Source organism: Nicotiana attenuata, unplaced genomic scaffold (genome assembly GCF_001879085.1).
Source record: "Nicotiana attenuata strain UT unplaced genomic scaffold, NIATTr2, whole genome shotgun sequence".
NCBI classification, from domain to species: Eukaryota; Viridiplantae; Streptophyta; class Magnoliopsida; order Solanales; family Solanaceae; genus Nicotiana; species Nicotiana attenuata.
The window spans coordinates 398,363-425,670 of NW_017670504.1; positions in this window are offsets into that span (position 1 = coordinate 398,363).

Consider the following 27,308-nt stretch of genomic DNA (forward strand, 5'->3'; position numbering starts at 1 on the left):
TGTTTTGGTATTCAGTGCCGTTGTGTTTCCCGGCTTTCTTTACCGAAAGTAAGTACACAACTCTTTTCATCGTTTTACGAGTTTTATACCTAAATTACTTTTTTATTATTTTCCAAGTTACATATTTTAATTATTGGATATTCATAGAGTCCCCTGAATTATCATGTACTCATATTAAAATACCCCCTGAAGGAATATGACAAGCTACGTGAACGTTACGCTCCAAAAACTCCTCCGAAAAGTTCCAAGTGACAATACACATGGAATAAAAAATTGAGTAAATAGGTTACAAAACTCTAAAACTGTCGTCCGTTTTACGAGTTTCATATATAAATTATTTGGTGTTCACCAAACCCGCTAGCTAGTTAGAAACAGCTAGGTGAACTCATTTTTAAGATTTTTTCACTATATCTATTGTAGCCTACCTCGTAAAAATCACCTTAAAACCACGAATAAGCTGGAGATGGCCTCGAGTTATACCTAATATTTGGTATTCAATTGGGAAGTTTTTAATCTAAAGAGAATTATAGTCCAGGAGATAGCGGGAACACTCAATTGTTTAAATATGAAACTCGCAAGATAGTGATAGTTTCAGGGATTTTAACCTATTCACTCATTTTTATATGATTGTATTTGACTAAGTAAAGAGTTGATCATTTATGTTGTTATATTGATGGATAATGGAAGATAACTATGAAGTAACTGGTAAAAAGTAGTTGATGAAGAAATGCCTCATCAGAATATATATTTGCATAATTAAATGAATTCGAATTCTTAAAAATTATATAGAATAATATTATTAGCATAGTCGCATCCATCAGTTTAGAACGTCTTGTATATTTGTAAGAGCGTGTAAGTTATCAAAATAAAAAGTATCACATTACAGTTAATTTTTTAGAGCAAATTTCACTCTCTTTTTTTTCCTTATAGCAAATTTCACTTAAAACCCTTAACATTTTGAGTTTGACAAATAATACATCGGTGTGTTTGGTACGAAGGAAAATATTTTCTAATTTTTCCATGTTTGGTTGCTTAAATATTTTGGAAAATATTTTTCTCATAAACTCATTTTCCTCCAATTAGAGGAAAATGTTTTCCCTATCAAAAGAAGGGAAAACATTTTTCAAAACTCTTCTTCAACCTTCCCCACCCTATTCCCTATCCCTACCAACCCCCCACCCACACCCACACCCACCCATTCTCCCCTGCCCTACCCCCACCATAAATAGAAATATTATTAAGAACACTTTCTTTTCATGTTGTAGATAGAGTACTCTTTTTAATTTCAACAAAATGAGTATTTTTTTTCATGATATAAAAAAAGTAATTTGTTTCATTTGAACAAAAAAAAGTACTTTCTTTTCATGATGTTGAAAAAGTATTTTCTTTCATTTCAACAAAATGATGTAGTAAAAAGTATCTTCTTTCATTTCAACAAAAAAAGTACTTTCTGTTCATGATGTTCAAACGGTAGAACGAGCTCACAAGAGATTACTAGTCACAATAAGAATAGCTCAACAAGGGAGGTAACATGAGTCAATAATTCCAAATAAGGATGAGGCAACTATGATAAAGGATACTAACTTCATTTAGGATTGAGCAATCACGAAAGAGATATAACAACTGCAATTAAGAATAAGTACCGGGAAAGATAATCATGACCTCAATTAAGGATAAACAATTACTGAAGAGATAATAATAATTTTAATTAAGGATAAACAATTAGGAAGAGATAGCATGGAAATCGAAGAGGCAACAACTTCAGTTAAGGCACACAAGAGTCAAATAAGCAGTAAGAGTAGAACATGAGGCAATTAATTCAAATTTAAGACACATAGAGGTGAAATAAATAAATGGGGAATTTAGCATAACAAAGCAACTTCATATCTAACGAACATAAGAACCTAAGAGCCCTAAAAGGTCAACTTTCCACAAATAATCTCGAGCACGTACTTGTCACCTCGCGTACACGGACTTCACATGACACAATTAGCACCCAAGACTCAAATCCTAAGGGGTAGTTCCCCCCGAAAAAGTTAGGCAAGATACTTACCTCAAGGAAGATAGACAGTTACTCTAACTTCTCGAGTAAAATAACCTTCGAACGGCTCAAATCTAGCCAAAATAACTTCAAATCATAAATAAAACTCATAAGAAACTATTCCGGATAACAAAGCTTCAATCTTTTATCAAAAACTAAAAATCAACCCAAAAGTCGACCCCCCGGGCTCGCACCTCGAAACCCCACAAAATTTACAAAACTCGAACACCCATTCCGATACGAGTTAACCATATTAAAATTATCAAATTCCGATACCAATTCGTCCTTCAAATCATCATTTTACATTTTGAAAGTTTTCTTCAAAAATTCCCATTTTCCACAACTATAAACAATAATTATAAGATAAAAATAAAGATGGAATCATGAAATATATTAAATTTCGGGTGAAGAACACTTACCCCAATGATTTGCTTGAAAAGCCCACGAAAAATCTCCCAAAACCGAGGTGTAGAACTCAAAATAAGAAGAAAATGACCAAACCCTCGACTTATATGATTCTGCCCAGGACTTCCGCATTTGCGGACAATGAAGCGCATTTGTGCTCTCGCATTTGTTGTAAAACTTCGCATCTGCTAACTTAGCTTACAAGTTCAGGGTCCACATCTGTGACAATATAGTCGCACCAGCGACACCGCAGAAACGCAGAAGCGAACTACTTCGCAAGTGCGATCTTTGGACTGCAAAAGCAGACTTCTCACCTGCGTGCCAGCCTCCGCAGAAGCGAGCGAGCTCCTAGGCCACTTTGACCGCAGAAGCGACCAGGATCTTCCAGAAGCAGCGCCGCACCTGCGCTCCAAGATGTCGCATGTGCGAAGCACCAGAACCAGATCTGATCACAAGCATGAAAAAATATCCGAAACTCGTTCGAAACACACCCGGGGCCCTCAGGACCCCGTCCAAGCATACCAACAAGTTCCATGCCCTAATGCGGACCTGCTCGAGGTCTCAAATAACATCAAACAACTTCGAAACTATGAATCGCACCATGAATCGAACTTATAAAATTTCAAATCTTCCAACTTCCAAAACTCGCCCGAAACCTATCAAATCAACCCCCAATACGTCAAATTTTGCGTGCAAGTCCCACATGACATAACGAAGCTATTCCAACTCTCGGAATCGCATTCCGACCCCGATATCACCAAAGTCAACTCTCGGTCAAACCTCTCCACCTTCCAAACTTCAACTTTCGAGTTTTTGCTGAAATACTTCAAATTAACCTACGAATCTCCAAATCCGAATCCGGAAGCACGGCTAAGTCCCAAATCACCATACGAAGTTGTTGGAATCATCAAAATGCCATTCCAGAGTCGTTCTCTCAAAGTCAGAACTCCGGTCAACTCTTACCACTTAAGCTTCTAAAACAAGAATCCTTCTTTCAAATTGACCCCGAATCATCCAAAAACTGAACGCGGCGCATGCAATTAATAATAGATTATACGAAGTTGCTCGAGACTTTAAGCTGCCGAACGGGACGTTAATTCTCAAAACGACCGGCCGGGTCGTTACATCCCCCCCCCTCTTAAACAAACGTTCGTCCTCGAACATGCCAAGATCATCCCGAAGTCATCAAATCACCGAACTCATTCATCCTACATACACCCACGGGTGATCCCACGTCACTCCAATCCACATAAGCCTGACGACACCACCTCAACAGTAATTTATCCCTTCCACCAATACCAATAAGCCTTAGAGCCGAAATTTTCACCATCCGTTCATCTCTAAAAGACCCCGATTCCTCCATCCACACCCGACATCATACTCAACCAGCTGCAATAACTTATGCCTACACCCACAAGGTACAACCACACGTCGTAACACATCATGCATTTGCCCATAATAACATCTCTGATCATAATAGCTGCCCGTAATCAACGCAGCACCGGCAATTAGCCTTATATCCGTTAGAACCTTGTTTTAACCCCCCCCCCCCCATAACACTCACAATGATGCAAGAAACACGAAGACCTCATAACTATTCACCTGAATCAACAAGTCACATCTAACGCCATCGGTCACACACCACGCAAGCTAAAACTCAATAAGCACAGCACGAAAATGACTGAATATGTAAGGAGAAACATATATGAGAAATATCAAACAAGCTCGATAGGCACAACTCCCTATTAGTACCACTCTACGAACCAATTTACAAGGAAGAATCAAAGTATATGAACAAATCACAAAGATCTCATCCTGATATAAGTTTCAGCGTGGCATGCAGCCCGGTTCAAACATATCAAATCATTTGAAATCGCGAGGGTCTCACCCTCAACTCTGAATCACAAGTAGAATACACATCATACCAACCGAAACCTTCCACTAGTTAAATTCCACCAATAAAATTACAACACATACTGGCTCCCATACCGGTAGAGCATCTATTTCACAAATCATAACCAAATTACTCAGGAATCACATCAAAAACTACCGTAAAGGACAACAAGAATTCGCTTCTAGTATTGTAACTCTACATAATGAATAAAAACAAAACGATAGACATGGGCTACCACTTATAGAATCTCCCAACCGGGTAAAACTCTCGCACCTGTGAAGCAAACTATGAGGACTCACCCCAATAAGCAGAACCGAAACAAAATACGAATGTTGTTCCTCTATAAAAAATCAAAACCACACTTTTACGACATCACTGGGTGTAGCAGCCTCAGATCTACTATAGGAAACACATCAACGGGCCAGGCCTCCCCCTCTTGGGCGCCCTCTACTCTCCTAAATACCCCGTTGTGACATATTTGTCCAGAGTCTAGGACAATCTCTTACCATGTGGCTAGCATATCCACACTCGACACAACATCTCTACCGACGTGGTTGTAGAAACTGCGCGGTACGGGTGAAACACCGTGAGAAGCCTAAAGTGCAAACTGAACTGGCTGACCCACAAAACCTCTACCATGTCGTACCCTGCCTCCAAAGTAAGGACCAATGGGTCTCTCTGGTCTGCGAAGCCTCTTGTCCTCCCTGTCCTCTCTCTCCAAACCCCGTCTGTCCTCTCTCTCTCCTAGCCCCGCCTGTTCTCTCTCTCCTAGCCCCGCCTGTCCTCTCTCTCCTATTCCCACATGCCCTCTAATCGGCGAGCGATCTCTACCACCTGCTGAAATGGAACATTTGAATCCAACTCCCGAGCCATGCTGAACTGGATATCATGCATGAGCCCCTCAAATGAACCTTCGGACTTGCCCCCTAATTGTAGCGACCAAAGCAGGTTGCATGTCTGGCCAAATTATCGAATCTAACGGCATACTCTGACACTGATATAGCGCCCAAGCGCAGCTGCTCAAACTCCGTGCGCCATGCATCCCGAAGGGAATGAGGAACAAACTCTCTCAGGAACATCTCTAAAAACTGAGCCCATGAAAGTGTAGCTGCATTGGGGGAGCTACCCAACTCATACGCTCGCCACCACTGATATGTCGCTCCCTTAAGCTGGAACATAGTAAAAGCAACCCCACTCGTCTCTATAATACTCATAATGCGGAGAATGTGGTGGTACTCCTTTAGAAAACCCTATGCACCCTCTGAAGCCAAACCACTAAAAGTGGGAGGGTTATACTTCTTGAACCTTGCAACTCTAAGTTGTTTTTCCTCAGATGTTGCTGCCCTAACCACGGGCAGAACTGGAACCACAGGCTGTGTCACCATGACACCTGGAACCTGACCATCGTGAACTCGCTGCTCTGGAGTACGGGTGGCGGGAGTCTGAATCCCTACCCCGATATGTGAAGTAGCTGGTGCAACAAGAATTAACCCCACCTAAGCCAATGTACCAAACATGCTCAGGAACTGTGCTAAAGTCTCCTGAAGTCCAGGGTTAACAGCAGGCGCCTCCGGTACCTATCCCCTAACCGAAGCTACTGGAGGCTCCTCAACCGTTGCTCTTGTAGGTGCCCTAGCTGCGACACGTTCTCCTCTTTGGCCACTGCCTCTACCCCTAGCGATACCTGCTACGGGGGCAGCGTCATCAGTAACTGAAGCTCGTGTCCTCACCATCTGTGAGAGAATAAAATGATAAAAGCTCAAACTCTGAGACCAATAACTCACATGATAGGAATGAAAGAAGTGAAACTGTCCTAGTAGTTCTGTAGCCTCTCGAAGATAAGTACAGACGTCTCGGTATCGATCCGCAAGACTATATTAAACTCGCTTATGACTCGTAGCACCTATGAACCTAGAGCTCTCATACCAACTTGTCACGACCCAAATTTCCCTCTGTAAGATGCCATGATGGCATCTAGTCTTAGGGACTAGGTAAGCCTAACATTAACAGAAATAATAACAATAATTATCTAACATCTGACAATTTCGAAATAGAAATCTTTATACAAAACTTATAATCCCAGTATGGTAGTACAAGTCATAAGCTCTACTGAGTTTGCTAAAGAGCCTACAAATACGACTGTTTTGAAATAGAGATAAAACAGTGTAATTACAAAATCAGACGGTAACTTCGAAACCTGCGAACGCATCAGCAGCTTTACCTTGAGTCCCCCAGCATGATCAGTACATCTAACTAGCGATCGACTGACTCCGATACTTGGATCTGCACAAAAATGTGCAGAAGTTTAGTATGAGTACACCACAGTGGTACCCATTAAGTATCTAGACTAACCTCAGTGGAGTAGTGACGAGGGATAGTCAAGACACCTATTGGACTGAGTAACCTGGACAAGTATAAGTGTAGAACTAAGAATACGATATCTCTACTAAACTACGCATAATGACAGCGATAATATGGTACTTGCAATAAGAAATAGAAACAACAACTAGCAGCGGAACACAACAAGTAATAACACTGTAGAGGAAGCCGAACACAATCTAAATCCGGTGAAAATAATTAAAAGAAGGACATGTAGCAACTAGATGAGAATAACCACTTCCACACCAGGTTTTATCCAATAATCTTCACGAGGTACCAAACCTCTACAATAGTCACCATTCACAGGTCCCAATTCATGAACCCTAAACACTTGGCATCTTGTGCCCTCATTACAACTGGTAACTGCACGGACAACTCACGTGCCAATAGAATCATTCTCACATAGAATGCAAGTATACAAGGGTATGGATAAATGATCAATAACATCAGGATCCATCTTCTTAAACCATTAGGGGTGATTAACTACGTGTATGCTTGTGCAAGTGTTCTATCACAGTTCAGGCCAACTAGTAAGAGTAGAAACAATGAATGACACATAAAAAACGATCACCACAAAATGCACAAGTTACAACTCACACAGATTAGGCACGCTACTACACAATTACCAACAACAACAATGCCCCTAGACCATCACAAGTCATCACAGATCAATCCCCAACATAGCCCACCTTGTCTCGCCACGTGCGCAATAATAAATTAAAAGCCCGCCTTGACTTGCCGCTCGCGCATAATAATGTTCCCACCTTGTCTCTCCATATGCACAAACACATAGATATCGCCCGCCTTGTCACGCCGCATGTGCATAATCAAGAGTAATAATAGCACGGTAGAAACCTCATGCAAACACCCAAACATATTCTCCCAAACAGTCTCAATACCACAACCGCGCATAGCCCTCAGCTCAACAAAACTAAGTACCACAATAACAACCATAACAGCACACATGAATACGACAAGTAAATCAACCCAAGAGCTTAAAAACACAAAGAAACGGTAGAACGAGCTCACAAGAGATTACTAGTCACAATAAGAATAGCTCAACAAGGGAGGTGACTTGAGTCAATAATTCCAAATAAGGATGGGGCAACTATGATAAGGGATACTAACTTCATTTAGGATTAAGCATTCACGAAAGAGATACAACAATTGCAATTAAGGATTACCAATGAAAAAGATAATCATGACCTCAATTAAGGATAGACAATTACAGAAGAATAATAATAATTTCAATTAAGGATAATCAATTAGGAAAGGATAGCAAGGCAATCGAAGAGGCAACAACTTCATTTAAGGCACACAAGAGTTAAATAGGAAGTAAGCGTGGAATATGAGGCACTTAATTCCAATGTAAGACACGTAGAGGAGAAATAAATAAATGGGGAATTTAGCATAACAAAGCAACTTCATATCTAGAACATAAGAACCTAAGAGCCCTAAAAGGTCACCTTTCCACAAATAAGCCCGAGCACGTACTTGTTACCTCGCGTACACGGACTTCATATGACACAATTAGCACCCAAGACTCAAATCCTAAGGGGTAGTTCCTCCACACATAGTTAGGCAAGATACTTACCTCAAGGAAGATAGACCGTTACTCTAAAATGAACTTCTCGAGTGAAATAACCTCCAGACGGCTCAAATATAGCCAAAATAACTTCAAAGCATAAGTAAAACTCATAAGAAACTATTCCGGTAGCAAAGCTTCAATCTTTTATCAAAATCTAAAAATCAACCAAAAAGTCGACCCCCGGGCCCGCAACTTGAATGTCACGCCCCAAACTTGGGAAGACATGGCCGGCACCTGGTGCCATATTAGCGTACCACTCTGTAACTATGAACTCTGGAGGGGTAACCTTCTCAGGCCGATGAGGCGATATTCTGAATCATCTGAAAGTATCATCTCGCTCATCGGAGGGGTAAACATACCCAAAAGCTCATATATATATATACATATATATATATATAAATTGTGCCTGCTGATGAGGCCACCATGAACATCTACTGATATACAAAATATACAGGACTCATCTACAAGCCTTTAGAGATGACTAAACTGTATCGTGCTTAGGACAGGGCCTCGACCTACCCATCAAACCTGTATAAAAAAAATGGACTCCAAAGTCTAGACCTGGTAACTCTGAGGAAGTGGAGCTTACCCACTAAGTTGATGTTTGACTCTATCTACTAGGATGGCCTATCCAGCTGTCTATCAGGACCTGCAGGCATGAAATGCAGCATCCCCAGCAAAAGGGACGTCAGTACAAAATAATGTACCGAGTATGTAAGGTAACTGAATAACTTAAATCTAAAACTGAACTAATAATATAATAATTGAATGTAACTGGGAGTCAAAGATAATCTGAAGATATGCTTACCTGCTGATACTGACTCAACTCTCTCCATATAGTATGTAAAATAGTTGTCCGGCCCTATAAGGCTCGGTATGTGTAACTGCCCTGCCGTAGTAGGCTCGCTCATAGTCGCTCAACCATACTAGGCTCTGTATCTCGGCTATTTTGGGCTCGCTCCGGCTCTCTCATAGGCGCTAGGCCATACTAAGCTTTGTATCTCAGCCATACTGGGCTCGCTTGTAGGCGCTCGGCGATAGTAGGCTCGGTATATAACTTACCATCTGATCAGAGGTTGTCCAATAGGGGCCTACCCATCGATTATAGCTCAATGGTAGTGAAAATACTGTAATAATGTATATATATAGACTCTCTGATCTCTTGGCTGAAAGATGACAATAAACTGAATATGAAGTCCCGATAAGGGAAAATGCTGTAACTTATGAGACTAGGACAATGTACATAAATTCGGGAATATGAACTTCTCTTTATGTCTCGTTACTAAACATATGTAGTTACGGGATCATGCCAAAATGAAGGAATGGTTTAGCCCTTATCACAATCAGTCCAATAACCACGTTAAACTCGTCTTGTTGCACCTTAATTTACAACAATGATGACAATACTATGATCAAGTTATGGAAGGTACAACTATCACACAACGAACGACAAGCTTATTTTAAAATAAAACGGGCAGCTTCTCCCCTATAATCTTTACTTCCTCCAAATTTGACATAACACCAACAACAACAACAAGAAAACAAAAATAACAACATGCATACATTATTTTCCAACCATATATCCATCAAAAAATACCACAAAATAGCCCACACAGCCCAATTAGTTTATACAAAAAACGACAACCCTAGTAGTGTCAAACAACACAAAAATGTAATGGCGAACGACCAGCCAATCACCCTGACATTATGTGGTGTTTCTCCACAACCTTTCTCTTCCCAAACTCCATAAAAATAGTAGCAAAAGAGACAACCCAATACCAACACGAAACAGCCCACAAAACAGTCCACAAATTCAGCAACTCAAAATTGATTTTTCAGCTTACTAAAACACGTTTCGACTTGTCTTTTCTTCCAAATTGAGAAATACAACCAAAAGTACATAATTAATCCTCTTATCCAATAAACCAACCATGAATTCAACTAAAAAATAAGCTTCCAACTAGACAACAGTCACACAACAACAAACAACATGCCACTCTTTCAAAACTCGCTAGGTCTAGTCTTTACGATCAGTTACAACTCGTACAAGCATAGATAATGGAAGGGGAAGCATAAATTTACCTTGGACTGAGTAGAACCCATGAAACCTAGCCCTTCTTCATCCATAATCAGCCCATCAACACAGCTACAAGAAGGAGAAAGGGAAACTAGCAAGTTGTTCGGGCTTTTCGGCACTAGAATCACACCGTAACACCCGATATGGGTTTGTGTGAGTTTTTTGGGGAGGAGTTGCAGGGGTTCAATATGGTTTTCTAGGTCTGAAATATGGCTTAAAGAAATGAGTTGATAAGACCTTAAAAGTCCCCTTGATAAGACCTTAAAAGTCCCCTCTTGGCCGACATTGGAGATTTTAATTGAGGCCTCTCCTTTGGCAAGTAGGTGATGCACCTACTTGTCACTTACCAGTCTGTGCACTATGGTAAAAACGTGAATATCTCTCTACTCCAATTTTGTATCAATGAACGGTTTACTCTATTGGAAACTAGACTCATAGATCTTTAATTTGATTGGTAGATCATCCTGTAATTCCAAGTACATTGGGAGAAAGACTCAGCTACATTTTACCTAATTTTCAGCATATTTACGAATGGAACTTGTGATGACCTTTTCCAATTTTTGTTTCACAACTTGCTTGACTTCAAAACATAACACACAACTATCATACGACTAAAATAACTCATAACATAATCTCCTTATTATGTTAATCACCCTACTCTCACCCCAAAAGTACATGTTATAATATTCCAACTTGTCGACTTTCGATGAAACTTATTTGCTTCAATTAGTTTAGCTTCTAAGCCTTCAAATCCTCTTGGTACTTGGTATTCATGATCTTAAATATTTGTTATCTCCACGTTAACATGATGAACTAACTTTGTAAACTTTTCAAAGATGATTTCATTTCTAATCTTACATCAATTGACTTACGACGTACTCTTACGTACGAAAACATGGGGTGTAACATCATCCCCCCTTTGAAACATTCGTCCTCGAATTTTGACTGATGCGTTTATCAGTCTCATAACCTATAGCTCTTACAAATAATTTACAGTCGTCCTTTCCATCTAGGCAACTGTTATGTGCATAAATCCAAAGGCCAGGGCATTCCCCCATTTAGGACTCTTTCTCACACCACGACTTGTTGTCGGAATTCTTCCAATCTCGTAACTGTTGCTACCTTCTAACATGCAGCCTGTAAGACTCTAACCTTGTACGGGCACCTATGCGACTCTTCTCTCCTATTTCCTTAGGCTTTTAGCCAATCTCTAGGCTTCACTTTGTGAATATATACAGAACTATGGAAATCTATCCCTCTAGGCATCTATAGGTTTACTGAAGTTCTTCACTTGGTACTTTGTCGAACTTACGTCTATTGCTATATTTTGTTTCATAGCTCGATTGTCTATCCTTATGGATTTACCGCATCTAGGTATGTCATACTATACCATAAAACTTACTTCGGTTTGTTATTACTAAGGTTTGCTACCAACTCTAGGTTACTCTCTCGTTGCTTATCCTATATGTGTAAATCTAAGTCCTTTAATGCTTTCTCCATTACTGTTCATCTTATGAATGGCAGCCTAATCTCATCTCATACTTTGTAACTTTTATCCAGCTATTTTTGGTTTACATTCATGTTGATCTATAATCTACCATTGACAACTTGAAAGCTTTTACGTAACACATTGTCACTAGCTCTCACATCTCACCTGGGAACATCTGAAGTGATTTTCTTAATCCACCTAGGGCGATACTATACTTCAATAAACATATTTCATGGCATCCCAATGTGGTTCATCCTATGGGGGTATTCTAATCCTGTGTGCAAGGCCCCGGAAAATTTCGCTAAGTAATTTAGGATTTCGTGGTGCCACGTAGGCTAATTATAATATTTTTTGCGCTATTAACATGGTGGGCATCAATTGGACTTGGTAAATAAGTGTACGAGTCTTATGGTAAGTAATTTGGGGCCCAAGGAACGGCCTAAACCTAAGTCAAATTGAAAATTTTCATAATAGGCTAAGATTCCAAATGAGTTTGCACAAGTCCACACTTTGAATGAGCATATCTAAATATGTATAAATTTTTATGTGATGAACAACCTATAATATGAAAGTTCTTCAAGTCTAGTTTCCAACGCTTCAAACCGTTTGTCATTTGGACATTCCTACACAAAGTTATGATCAAATTACCAAGGCTGGAAAAATGCGATCCTGTGTCGAATCTGTGATCGCAAATATGTCGCATTTTTTACTCTGCGATCGCGGATCTGTCGCAAATTGGGACAGTGTTGCCCAGTTTTGGGCACCTATTTCTCGATGCATTCTGCGGCCTACATTCTTATTTTGCGGTCCATTCTGCGATCGCAGACCCGATTTCAGAGGCTTATTTTTCTTATTTTTATAACCCTACCCCATTTTAATATATAGTCTTTGGGGCTTCATTTGGGGTCATTTTCTACTAATTTTAGAGAGAGTTGAGAGCATATAGAGAGAGAAAGAGAGAGAGAAGGAGCCTATCTTCATAATCACCCATCTCTTGCTCAAGTCTTCAAGGATCAAAGAACCCAATCACATGTTCTTCATCTAAGAGGTAAGGTTCTATACATTAGACTTTAATTTCGAGTTTGGGGCATAAGATGGGTTATTGAGGTATGATTCTTGGGTGTAATAGCATTATGTATACATGCATGTACAAATTAGGTTTGTGGGAAGATTGTTGAACATAAATAAGTAAAGATTGGGTTGGGGAAAGAAGGAAACCTTGTAAAAGAGATTTGAAATCAAGATGCTCAACTAGTATTTGATAAAATGCTCAAATGAGATGAAACCATGAATACCTTCCTAATTAATGTTCAATTTTGTTATGTCTCAAAGTAGATTGGGATTGCTAGAATTTCCGGAACGTCGTAGTAACTTAAGGAAAGCTTAAACAAGGTATGTATGGCTAAAACCCCGTCTTTTAAAAATTAAGCTTCATCGGTGTTTGTGTGAATATGGTAAGATTAAAGTTGAATTGTTGTATTGATTGTTGTTTCACATGAATTTGGGGTTGCGACCTTATATGCGTGAAAGATGTGTCTCAATATGATCAATGTGCTATTCTTGATAACTTGAAAGGGTGCAAGGAATATGAATCATGTATTGAGATTCTTAGGCCTTAAATTGAGATTGAAGCCGCATATATTGTGCCATCTATGTGAAGTCTCATCTATGCTTACAATTCTATTTGTCCTAAAATTACAAATCAAATATTGAAAGTGGAAATGATGTGATGATTGTGTCCCTAAGTGCCAATGAGTTGATATGATATATGTGACATAAAGATTCAAATGAGATGATTAATGAGAAAGGAACAACGCCTAGGTAAGGCGGCCTAGCCATCGGGCCGTGATCGGACACCATGCCGCACACATGGTGGTAATGTGCTGATATTGAATTCCGAAAAAAGGGAAATGAAGTGGTGATTGAAGTATATGTCTCAATTGAGGCAACCTAGCCGATCGGGTCGTGATCGGACTCCGCTCAAGATAGCGGTGGTATTGTGAAAAATGTTGAACAGTATGAAATGCACCAAACTAAAGGCTATGGAAACATGATGTGAAAATTGTATGATTCTTTTATATTGATAATGTTGTGATCATTTAAAGCTTTTGAGTTATACTTGTGATTTCCTTATTTCTGTATGAAAGTTCTTTCTAACTAGATGGTGTTTAGTTATACATACTAGTGCTATTCGATGGCACTAACGACCCTTTTGCCGGGGGCGCTACGTCTTTTAATGGATGTAGGTGTTTCTATAGCAGGCAGTGTTGGTCGCAGCTAGTGCCGCATCATCCTTTCAGCTGACTTGGTGAGCCCTACTTCGTTTCGGGGTCCTGTTTCATCTGTTTATCACGTACTTTGTATTTGAGGTATAGCCGGAGCCTTGTTACCGCCATTTCCATATTACATTACTCTTCAGTTGTGTTTAGAGGCTCCGTAGATAGGTTGTGGATAGTGTCGGGTATTGGAATTAAAGTAGAAATATTGATGTTTGGCGAAGATTTATAAAACTTGTAATATTTTGATAACTATGATTTAAGCTGCTAATGGAAATGAAAAGGGAAGTTGTTAACGAAATACTTACTAAGTATGATTAATGGAGTTCATCTCCTATTTATTCATGAATTAGTTTGGGTAGAATGAAACCTAACAGGCTTGCTCAGTCGGGTTTACTTGGTTGAGTGTCGGTCGTGCTCCTCAGTTTTTTTTGGGGCGTGACAAACTTAGTATCAGAGCCAAAGGTTTTAAAGTGTCTTAGGATGTCTCTGAGCCGTGTTTAGTAGAGTCCTTCTTATCGGTGTGTAGTCGACCACGTCTATAAGTTGGAGGCTATTCGGACATTTAGGAATTTCACCCTTCTTTGATACTCCAATCGTGCAATAGAGCTCAAGTTAGGGAGTTAGTTTTCTCTCCAAGCCTTACTCTCAAAATGAGTAATTATGATACCATAATCCGCAAATTTGAAGCCATCAGGGGGGAGTTATCCCACCATTGAGTCCGAGGGGATTGCCCAAGGACTTGTTAGGAGAATGTATTGAGCTGTGGAGGGATTGGTAGAACCTATCGCTAAGAGGGGAGTGTCCTTGTCCCTATTGATGTCACTGCACCACCAAATCCTATAGTATATCGGCATGGTACCAACGTACATTAGGGATGTGGAGTCGAGGGACATCGATTCAGCTATTGCCCTATTAACCTAAGGTCACCAAGTAAGTCACTACTTAGCACAACCAACCTACTCTTGTTGTATATGTACATCCATATTGAAGAGTCCTCATAAACATGGTCTTAATAAGATGTAAGTCACAAAGACTTGTGTGTACCTACTCCTTGAAGGAGCCGTATTGTTCGTGAATCCACTCTATTACAAATTCTCTTATTTACATCCTCTTGTGGAATTAAGTTCTATGAATACGTCCTTGAATGGAGTTATAACTCTAGGATTAATACTTCCCACTTTCTTTCCTAAATTCTCAACAAGGGACTATATCCGATGAATTTCTTACAGAATATTTTATTTAAATGGACAACATCTGCCAACTTGTGCCTATGCATGTACTGTCGTAAAGTTTACATATGTGGTGTCAAGTTCCATGTAAGGCATCCCAGTGTTGCCATCCTTCTCGAGTCACTCTTTTAGTATATGGCTTATATGGTTTGAATAATCACTCTACTCTCTTGCGAGTATCATCATGAAAGCTTCTCAATGTCTAGTAACATAAAAGCATAACATTACACCTATCACATGAGTGCATGTCAATCGAAATGGTCACCGTGTGCATAAAGTCTCTCTGAAAATTTAGATCCTCACATCCCCGTCATAGGAAGATCTTGTGTCGCCATCTTAGTATAACTTTCATGTCCACTTGGGATATCCCGCAGTAAGTAGCTCACTTTGTTCCTAGTGTTGTGGTTGCCCGTGACGTGGTCGTGTATTGCAGTTGGGAGTTAACATAGCAGAAGCATGTCCAGCTCATAACAAATGTTTATTTTATCTTTACACCTCCACAACATGTGTTAATTGTGTTCCTTAGTTAGTGAATTCATTGTGCTAGTTTCCCAATGCTTGTTCGATAACTATGAGAGAACATATCCTTCTATGTGTCATTATAACACTTCCTTTCTCATAAGGACCCTTACTAGGCTCTCCGTCAAGACCAAGCGCACCTTTGGAGGTTATCGTAGCACAACGCCTGTTTCTCCTGTTTTCTGTCTTTCATTAACATCTGGGTACTTCTCAAGTCAAAATCCATGGAGAACTCATTATGAACATCTGCAAACCTTCCATGATTATTTTATTCTATCTCATTGGGTTCCCACCTCACTTCAAGTTCATCAAAGGTTGATAGCATGCTGCAATTGCTGAGATTGAATGATCTCTTTTCGATAATGGATTATCTACACACGTGCTAGTCCAACGATCTGCTTATCAGTCTAACTCTCGCCTTTTGGTTTTGGGTTGACCAAGGAGCAATACACCTAGCAACACATTTGTATGCCAAAGCTTCTCTCTGAGTCAAGTCTTATAGCGTCTCCGAATTTGGTTGGTAATAGTTGGTTGTGTAGAAGTGTGCTATAGTGCTTCCTTGTGAAGTAGAGTTGCTTAACATAATTGGATTTTTGAATTCTGGAGCTATACATCACGTGACTACATACAGAGATCTTCTTTAAAAAATGTAGCTTCTCGTAATCGCTATATATTACCACCATTCCTAGTGGTTACAATGTAAAGGTTACTTCCATAAGGCTCTCTCACTTTCTTTTTATTTGTCTTGCATCATGTGTTGTTTACCCGTAATCTTCAATGTGATATTATCTCAATGTCTCGACTATTTATCCAACTATATGATCCGATTTAATTAACCTCACTTTCATGTACTCTACAAGCGCCCTGAGAGTGGGCAAATTTCCCCTTTTCTACAGACTTCTAATGTCTTCAACTCTGTTTAAGCTTGTCGATTCCAAGCGGTGCTCTTAGTTGTGCTGCCTTACTATCTATTTTCATCTGGTAACTCTCCTCGTGAATCTAATTTTATGCCTTATGGCGTCAAGGGTCGTGGTATATTCCCTTTTGTTAGGATAAAAAGATATTGCTCGCACTCCCTATGAGATTTTCTCCTAAACAATCATCTACCTGCTCTACTTGTCCATGTGACTAGATAACCTAGGTTACTTTTCCCCGATAAATGCATTAAGACGTCTCATTCTTTCAAACTTATCCATGTGGGCACTTTGAGGCCTTATTTTATACCAACTCGTAATGGTTTTAAGTACTTTCTTGCCATTGTTGACGATTTTCTAGGACTACGAGGGCTTGTCTCATGGGTTTCAAAAGTAATGATTTTCCTTAAAGTTCAAGCTTAAATTGCCATGATTTCAAACCAAAGTGTGTCCCCTTTTTAAAAGTCTTAGATGGGTCGGATTGGATGGGTTACGTGACCTTCTGCTCACTCAGCTTCTAGGATTATTGACAACGTCATTGTCATGTGCAGGAAAATTTGCTACCTCTGGCATTCCACCGCCTTAGGAAGGGTTAGATTGTTCGAATTATGATAATCTCATAAGTAGATGACTTCTTTTCCATCCTCATGCACTTGTGGCATAGAGTCCTTGTGTCGCTTATTGTTAGGAGTGAAATCGAATCCCACGTATTCCATTTGCGGCCTCAATCACACCCATGTTGCAAGAGTCTTACCATTTGAGCTCAACTACTTACCTTACGCTCAGGGACACAACTGGTGTATCCTACTTGGTCACTTCTTTAAAAATCTCAGGTTCACATACATGGTATCCACCTTATCTAAGAATATTAGTTACCACTATGCTTCATTTATCTGATAATTGATGTAGTCACCTGGACTAAACCATGTCAGAATCATTAATAGAAATCCTCGTGTCTCTTAGTATGTAACCTCATGAAATACTCTACTCAGCGCATAAATGGATTCCTGAATAATTCCAGCCCAATCTTGAACTCCGTTGCTCCTTACTGTATTGGATCTATTTGGTATTAAAGTTTCAAACGTGTCAAAGTCACCCTATGATCACATACATTCAGTAGGTAATTTTATGGTCAATTTATTACAGCACATCTTAGAGTAATCGTGAAGATCACCACGAGTTTAGTTTGGGTGATCGCATAGAGATTTAGATATCAGGAGGGTAAACCGGTTATTCTCAAAATTTTCCCCTGTAGATGTTATGTGAATTGATGATGAAGGGTACGTAAGCGCATTTCCCATTAGGTCGCACTAGGAGTGTGATGTTTCCCCATAGTTGTTCCTCATGAATTTGTGTTTTCATATGTGTATGTCTAAGAAGGTAGGTGGAGATCATTTGTGTATCACCCTGGTGTAAATTATTGAAGGTGAATGTTAATGGATAGTTAGTTTAGAGGTATCTAGCTGTCATCCTTGTTAGATAAGTTTGGAGGTTGGGGTTGTTTCCGTGAATGTGTTATGGAAAAGCCTATAAGTATAAGAGGCCACATTGAAGGCCGGGAGTATTGTGGAAATAAGGTATTTTCTCTTGATTGTATAGCAGTTGGTTTTGATTGAAAAGTACCTTCTAGGTGTTATGATTTTAAAAATGTGCAGTCCATGTCCAGGTATCATCGTGATAATGTAGTGCTTGTAATGCTGAGTTTCATGTTATTGATATATACATTGTGGTGCTTTGTCTAGTTGTGGATGTGTTTTTAGGGTGGTTTTGGTGGTTCTCTGGCAGGTGGATAGGCCTAGTTACAAAGGAGACACTGCCGAAAATTCTAAAAAATTTAGGAGATAGTCAAAATTTAGGGACTTGAGGTAGGTGAGAAAAGAGATATATTAAGTTAAGCGTTTAGGGCGGACTCTACTCCTCATTCGAGGACGAATGATCCTAAGGGGGGGGGGAGAATGTAAGGCTTCGGAAAATTTCCCTAAGTAATTTAGGATTTTGTGGTGCCACGTAGGCTAATTATAATATTTTTTTTGCGCTATTAACATGGTGGGAATCAATTGTACTTGGTAAATAAGTGTACGAGTCTTATGGTAAGTAATTTGGGGCCCAAGGAAAGGCCTAAGCCTAAGTCAAATTGGAAACTTTCATAATAGGCTAAGATTCCAAATAAGTTTGCACAAGTCCACACTTTGAACGAGCATATATAACTATGTATAAGGTTTTATGTGATGAACAACCTAACATATGAAAGGTCTTCAAGTCTAGTTTCCAACGCTTCAAACTGTTCGTCATTTGAACATTCCAACACAAAGTTATGATGAAATTACCAAAGGCTGGAAAAATGCGATCCTGTGTCGAATCTGCGATCGCAAATATGTCGCATTTTTGACTCTGCGATCGCAGATTCGTCGCAGATTGGGCCAGTGTTGCCTAGTTTTGGGCACCTATTTTGCGATGCATTCTGCGGCCCACATTCTTGTTTTGCGGTCCATTCTGCGATCGCAGACCCAATTTCGGAGGCTTAATTTTTCCTATTTTTATAACCCGACCCCATTTTAATATATAGTCTTTGGGGCTTTATTTGGGGTCATTTCTACTAATTTTAGAGAGAGTTGAGAGCATACAGAGAGAGAAAGAGAGAGAGGAGCCTAGCTTCATAATCACCCATCTCTTGCTCAAGTCTTCAAGGATCAAAGAACCCAATCACATGTTCTTCATCTAAGAGGTAAGGTTCTATACATTAGACTTTAATTTCGAGTTTGGGGCATAAGATGGGTTATTGAGGTATGATTCTTGGGTGTAATAGCATTATGTATACATGCATGTACAAATTAGGTTTGTGGGAAGATTGTTGAACATAAATAAGTAAAGATTGGGTTGGGGAAAGAAGAAAACCTTGTAAAAGAGATTTGAAATCAAGATGCTCAACTAGTATTTGATAAATTGCTCAAATGAGATGAAACCATGAATACCTTCCTAATTTGTGTTCAATTTTGTTATGTCTCAAAGTAGATTGGGATTTCTAGAATTTCCGGAACGTCGTAGTAACTTAAGGAAAGCTTAAACAAGGTATGTATGGCTAAAACCCCGTCTTTTAGAAATTAAGCTTCATCGGTGTTTGTGTGAATATGGTAAGATTAAAGTTGAATTGTTGTATTCATTGTTGTTTCACATGAATTTGGGGTTGCGACCTTATATGCGTGAAAGATGTGTCTCAATATTATCAATGTGCTATTCTTGATAATTTGAAAGGGTGCAAGGAATATGAATCATGTATTGAGATGCTTAGGCCTTAAATTGAGATTGAAGCTGCATATATTGTGCCATCTATGTGAATTATAATTTATGCTTATAATTCTATTTGCTCTTGTGTGCACATATTATCCTAAAATTACAAATCTAACATTGAAAGTGGAAATGATGTGATGATTGTGGCCCTAAGTGCCAATGAGTTGATATGATATATGTGACATAAAGATTCAAATGAGATGATTAATGAGAAAGGAACAATGCCTAGTTAAGGCGGCCTAGCCGATCGGGCCGTGATCGAACACCATGCCACACACATGGTGGTAATGTGCTGATATTGAATTCTGAAAAAAGGGAAATGAAGTGGTGATTGAAGTATACGTCTCAATTGAGGCAACCTAGCCGATCGGGTCGTGATCGGACTCCGCTTAAGATAGCGGTGGTATTGTGAAAAATGTTGAACAGTATGAAATGCCCCAAACTGAAGGCTACGGAAACATGATGTGAAAATTGTATGATTCTTTTATTTTGATAATGTTGTGCTCATTTAAAGCTTTTGAGTTATACTTGTGATTTCTTTATTTTTGTATGAAATTCTTTCTAACTAGATGGTGTTTAGTTATACATACTAGTGTTATTCGATGGCACTAACGTCCCTTTTGCCGGGGGCGCTACGTCTTTAAACGGATGTAGGTGTTTCTATAGCAGGCAGTGTTGGTCGCAGCTAGTGCCGCATCATCCTTTCAACTGACTTGGTGAGCCCCACTTCGTTTCGGGGTCCTGTTTCATCTGTTTATCACGTACTTTGTATTTGAGGTATAGTCGGAGCCTTGTTACCGGCATTTCCATATTACATTACTCTTCAGTTGTGCTTAGAGGCTCCGTAGACAGGTTGTGGGTAGTGTCGGGTATTGGAATTAAAGTAGAAATATTGATGTTTGGCGAAGATTTATAAAACTTGTAATATTTTGATGATTATGATTTAAGCTGCTAATGGAAATGAAAAGGGAAGTTGTTAATGAAATACTTCCTAAGTATGATTAATGGAGTCCATCTCCTATTTATTCATGAATTAGTTTGGGTAGAATGAAACCTTACAAGCTTGCTCGGTTGGGTTTACTCGGTTGAGCGTCGGTCGTGCTCCTCGGTTTTTGGGGCGTGACACTGTGCAATTCATGAAATCCCTTTTCTTTAAATCATTAATCAATCAAAGGCCTAAATGTCATTCTCTTATCATTTATCACAATTACACTCTCATTATACTACCACGGCAGCATTCCATTTTTTCTAAATGTCCATTGTCTTAAACTCCTCTTAGTTCACTCAAGCTATATTGAGCTTTTGATAACTTATAGAAACCATCAGCTCTCTTGTTTTGATTGGGTTTAATCCCGATGACTTACTTATTCTCGTTACCTTCTCACTCACCTTTTCTTATCCTTACTCTTGTCTACCTAAAACCTTGTCGCTCTATCATACATTGGCTTGCGACCTACATACATCTATTTATACTACTCGCAACCTTCCTTTAACTTGCTAGCACCATAGATTTTCTTATGTTATTCTGGAACTTCAAGCGAGACATCACATCATCTCTAACTCTTCTTTACTCTTTTAACTAGACCTCTTGGTACCTGGAAACCATAGGGTGGAAGATATGCCACTGACTACACCACTGTCATTTGTGGATGCTGAATCACGGCACTTTTATCCCTCTTTGTGAAGTCTGGACTATTAACAACCTTCTTTACCTTTACCTTTCTTATCTTTATATCTTGCATTGTATCTTCTGTCGCTTTCATAACCTTCCTTCCACATAGGTGGAATTCACGTCCACACCTTAAAGCTCCACTAAAGTACTTGAAGCTCTGATTCTTACACATTTCGGCGGGAGCTTCATACTGACTTCTTATGAGGCTGGTACTCTTCTAACTAGATTTATCGTAGAGTCGTCCGTTTTACTATCTCTCTCGTACCTCTGATATTAAGAGTGATTCTGCAATGTTCTGAATCATGATTTCTATAATTTATCTAGGTCTAATAATCAGACTCTTTAGTTTCCTCTTCTCTCTCAGCCTTTAAGTAGGCTTAAGATGTCTTCCGATCTGCGGCTCAAGGTATTAGTTATTACTTTAGCCCTTCGTGGATGGTATGGAATATCCATGATATAACCTTCTAGCAATTCAAGCCTTTGTCTACGTTGTGGACTCAATTCTTTCTTTTAAGTTATACCATAGTCTCATATAACTGTAAGAATGTCAACATATATGTTGCATCGATAATACTCTTAAATCTTAAGTGCGGTCATAACATAACTAACTCTGGGTCATAGATCGAATAATTTCTTTCGTTCCTTCTTAGTTGTCTTTAAACATAAACAATTACTTTTCCTGATCGTTCTGCCACTTGTTGCATGAATATTTAGGCTTATCTTAGTTCCCACGCATGTTGTAATATTGTGCAACTTATGTGATCATGAATTTTACTTTCGAATTTACTTCCCATTCATTGGTTATGATAGGTGACACTTTATTATGGAGTGCATACAATATTGTAGTGAGACTATTGTTCCAAGACCATTTCTTCTTCAGGTCACTATGCTTACGTTGAAGCCTTCTTCTTTGTTTCCTCAGCTAGTCTTTCGTTGTAGTAACTAGGGAAGACCCTCTAATTCTTGTAAAGCTATGAGCTTATTACATTGTATACCCACGGAATTTCTGATGTTCTTACTCGCCTATCATCTTCCTTTGTTATTTACCTCCATGCCCTTGTGCTCGTAGGCTTGCTTCTGAATTGAAATTTTGATTGTCTCCCCAGTGGCAATCTCTTTTATTTCCGTAATAGTTATACAGTACCTTTTGCTACCCCAACTCCTATCTGAATATTTCTCAAGGATTACGATGTCGTATCTGCGAGATTGAATATCCTATGCTAGGCTTCACTACGTTTATCTTGCATGATCTACTGATTTATCTGAGACCACTTGTCTATCCATAACTAAGCTCTTCCTGAATCAACTACTAACTACTCGTTGGTCCATTCTCATATCTGTATTCCGCGTAATCTCGCTTGGGTTGTTTCCTTTGTCTTAAATTACCTCTCGCACTGCTCCTTATGTATCATGTGTTCATTCGCACTTATTTATCAATAACATCCTGGGAAAGAACCCTTACTGCATCTCCCCGCCATCGTGCTTGTATAATGTTCTGGAGTCATAACATATTTGTAGGATCTGAATAAATGCAATCTTACCCTTTTTGCCTTTTTACACATTATTCCTTTACTAGTCCATAGTTACCTCTTCATCTTTGGCATCTTTTAACATCTTCATTGACTCTTACTTGCCTTCCGACAACCTTTCTATACCAGGGATGTTTACCTTGAAAATGGTAATTACAATTAAATTTAATTTTGTGGTTCTAAAAATACGTGATTTATTTTAATGCTAGTTGATAGGCGATAGATGCTAAGTGTGAGTTAGAAAAGTGAGATAAGATCTTGAAGGCAGTGTGTAATGCAAACCGAATGGCCGTGAATCGGGGCCTCGAGCTAGCCTGAGCTGGGCCTCGAGGTCGAGCAGATGAGCTCGATCAGGGATGATCGATGAATGAGTAACAGTTCTGGGAGCCTTGATAGTGGCTCTTTATGATCAATGATGAGTAATAAATGAAGAAACAATCAGTGAAACACAATAAATGCAAGCAATAAATCAAAGGAAAGATAATGGAGAATGTTTAAGTTAGAGAGCAGAGAATGTTCTTGTTCTTGTATTCAATATGTTGTGTGCAAGAAATGACAAGGGTCCCCTTTATATAGGAGGGGGAATCCCAACATGGTACATGTATAATTATTACAAGAAACGTAGTTGGTACAACTATTTACTAGTCTGGTACAGACTAGTACTATTCTTGCAGGTATTGTCAGCTTTGGTCACGTGCCTTGGGAACTTCCCGCTTGTCCATGGTAGCCACCGACTTGTGCTGCCCCGAGGTCGAGCATAGGGAACCCTCGGGGTTGAACATGGTTCTTTCACTTTCAGCTCCCCTTGCTCCATCTACTGGCTCTTCAGGTCACCAAACATTCTCTCTTGACTAAGGACGGGAGCCATACTAAGGTAAATATTTATCCCTTCTAGGATTCCACTGCCTATCTTCTGAAATTTCTGAACATTCTAGTATTCATATCTGACTGTTATATTCTAGAGTGTACCATCTGAGTGTCTCACAAGGAGATCTATTACCACGTTTGCACTATCCTTCGGAAATGTTAGTTAGTGATAACAATCCATCCACCATTTCAGGTTACTCTAACCCCAGCTGGATCCTGATATCCCATCTTTCTCTTAAACTATAAATATTATCTCCCATAGGGCATAACTGAGATGGGTGTGGCTAATGATATATATCTCTTTTACTGTGGAAAGTAACTTGGAATGCTTATATTTCTCTGCCTTAATTGTAAATATTGATAATCTCCACTAACTGGGAACATTGTGCCCTCCTTCACCTTGCTTTTGTTTCTTCTTGAAACTTATACTTTTACCTTCTGATACTCCCATCGCCTCCTATTCACGTGGTGTGTTTGATATTTCCATCTTAGGGTCTTAAGATGGAAATTTGCAAATTTGGTACGCGCAATCTGATAGGGCCATGTCATCAAGAACTCTCTCTCTATTAGTGCCCTTACCTATTACTATATTATCCCTCTATCTAGCTCCAATTTTCTAATTGCAAGCATATCTATAATTAGCAAACATAAGTCAGGGCTCGAACTCTAATGACTCAGCTCTATAGCATGATTTGGATTTGAAAGAAGGGTAACAGACTCCTAAATGCCTTGTAGCTTCCTGTTTATATAATGTGGTGCACAATACATCTATAAACAAGGCTCTACTAGACACGGCTTGTAGACTCCCTAGGATAGAACTGCTCTGATACCAAGTTTGTCACGCCTCAAACCTAAGGAGGCGTGGCCGGCACCGGTGCCATATTTGGCCCAAGCATACCACTCTGTAACTGTGAACTCTGGAGGGGTAACCCTCAACTCAGGCCGATGAGGCCATATTTGAATCATCTGAAAGTATCATCTCTCACATCGGAGGGGTAAACATACCCAAAAGCTCATATATATATATATATATATATATATATATATATATATATATATATATATATATATATATATAAAACTGTGCCAGCTGATGAGGCCACCATGAACATCTACTGATATACAAAATATACAGGACTCGTTTACAAGCCTCTAGAGATGANATGTCGGCTTGCCTAGTACCATCAATAGGCGCCATCACGACAAGTTAAGATTTGGGTCGTGACAGTGACCAACCAATTGAGCTACTAAGATTTCCGGAAGGAGTAATTATCGTGTTCATTTAGCATGTATTAGTGTGATATGTAGCGTTAATACTTAAAAAAAATTATCGCAAGAGACACAAAACACATTTTCTAAATCTGTGTGCTTATAACATTTTTGAGCTATATAGTGCAAAAAGAAAGATCTTTCCCTTAACTTGACTTAGTTTAATTTTTGAAGACATCTGATTAATCATCATATTATCATTTGAAAGAAATTATTAAACTAGTTAAAAGCCATAAGAAACTCAATTATTAATGCAAGTTCTGGAATCGAAAATATTTCTCTACCAAGGAAAAGAAACCCTAAGAACTTAAATACTTTTTGCTTTTTATTTCTGTTAGGTGTACGAATAAAATTCCACTTATATAAAACTGTGCCAGCTGATGAGGCCACCATGAACATCTACTGATATACAAAATATACAGGACTCGTTTACAAGCCTCTAGAGATGACAAAATTGTCTCGTGGTCAGGACAGGGCCTCGACCCACCCATCAAACCTGTATAAAAAAATGGACTCTAAGGTCTAGACCTGGTAACTCCAGGGAAGTGGAGCTTACCCACCAAGTTGATGTTTGACTCTATCTACTGGGATGGCTTATCCAGCTGTCTATCAGGACCTACGGGCATGAAATACAACATCCCCAGTAAAAGGGACGTCAGTACGAAATATTGTACCGAGTACGTAAGGTAACTGAATAACTTAAATATGAAACTGAACTAATAATATAATAACTGAATGTAACTAGAGTCAAAGATAATATGAAGATATGCTTACTTGTGGATACTGACTCAACTCTCTCCATATAGTATGTAAAATAGTTGTCTGACCATATAAGGCTCGGTATGTGTAACTGCTCTACCGTAGTAGGCTCTTTCATAGGCACTCGGCCATAGTAGGCTCTATATCTCGGCCATTCTGGGCTCACTCATAGGCTCTCGGCCACAGTAGGCTCGGTATATAACTTACCATCTGATTAGAGGTTTCCCAATAGGGGCCTGCCCATCGATTATAGCTCAATGGTAGTAAAAATACTGTAATAATGTATATATATATATATATAGACTCTCTGATCTCTTGGTTGAAATACGACAATACTAAACTGAATATGAAGTCCCGATAAGGGATAATGATGTAACTTATGAGACTAGGAGAATGTACATAAATTCGGGAATATGAACTTCTCTTTATGTCTTGTTATTAAACACATGTAGTTACGGGTTCATGCCAAAATGAAGGAAAGGTTTAGCCTTAACATACCTTAGCACAATTTGTCCAATAACCATGTTAAACTCGTTTCGTTGCACCTTAATATACAACAACAATAACAATACTATGATCAAGTTATGGAAAGTACAACTATCGCACAACGGACGACAAGCTTATTTTAAAACAAAACGGGCAGCGTCTCCCCTATAATCTTTACTTCCTCCCAATTCGACATAGCACCAACAACAACAATAACAACATGTATACATCATTTTCCAACCTTATATCCATCAAAAAATGCCACAAAACAGCACACAAACCCCAATTAGTTCATACAAAAACGACAACCCTAGTAGTGTCAAACAACCCGAAAATGTAATGACGAACGACCAGCCAACCACCCTGACATTATGTGGTGTTTCTCCATAAACTTTATCCTCCAAAAATACATAAAAACAGTAGCAAAAGAGACAACCCAACAACAACAGGAAACAGCCCACAAAACAGTCCCACAAGTTCAGCAACTCAAAATTGATTTTTCAGTTTACTAACACACGTTTCTACTTGTGTTTTCTTTCGAATTGAGAAACAAAACCAAAAGTACATAATTAAGCCTATTATACAATAAACCAGCCATGAATTCAACTTAAAAATAAGTTTCCA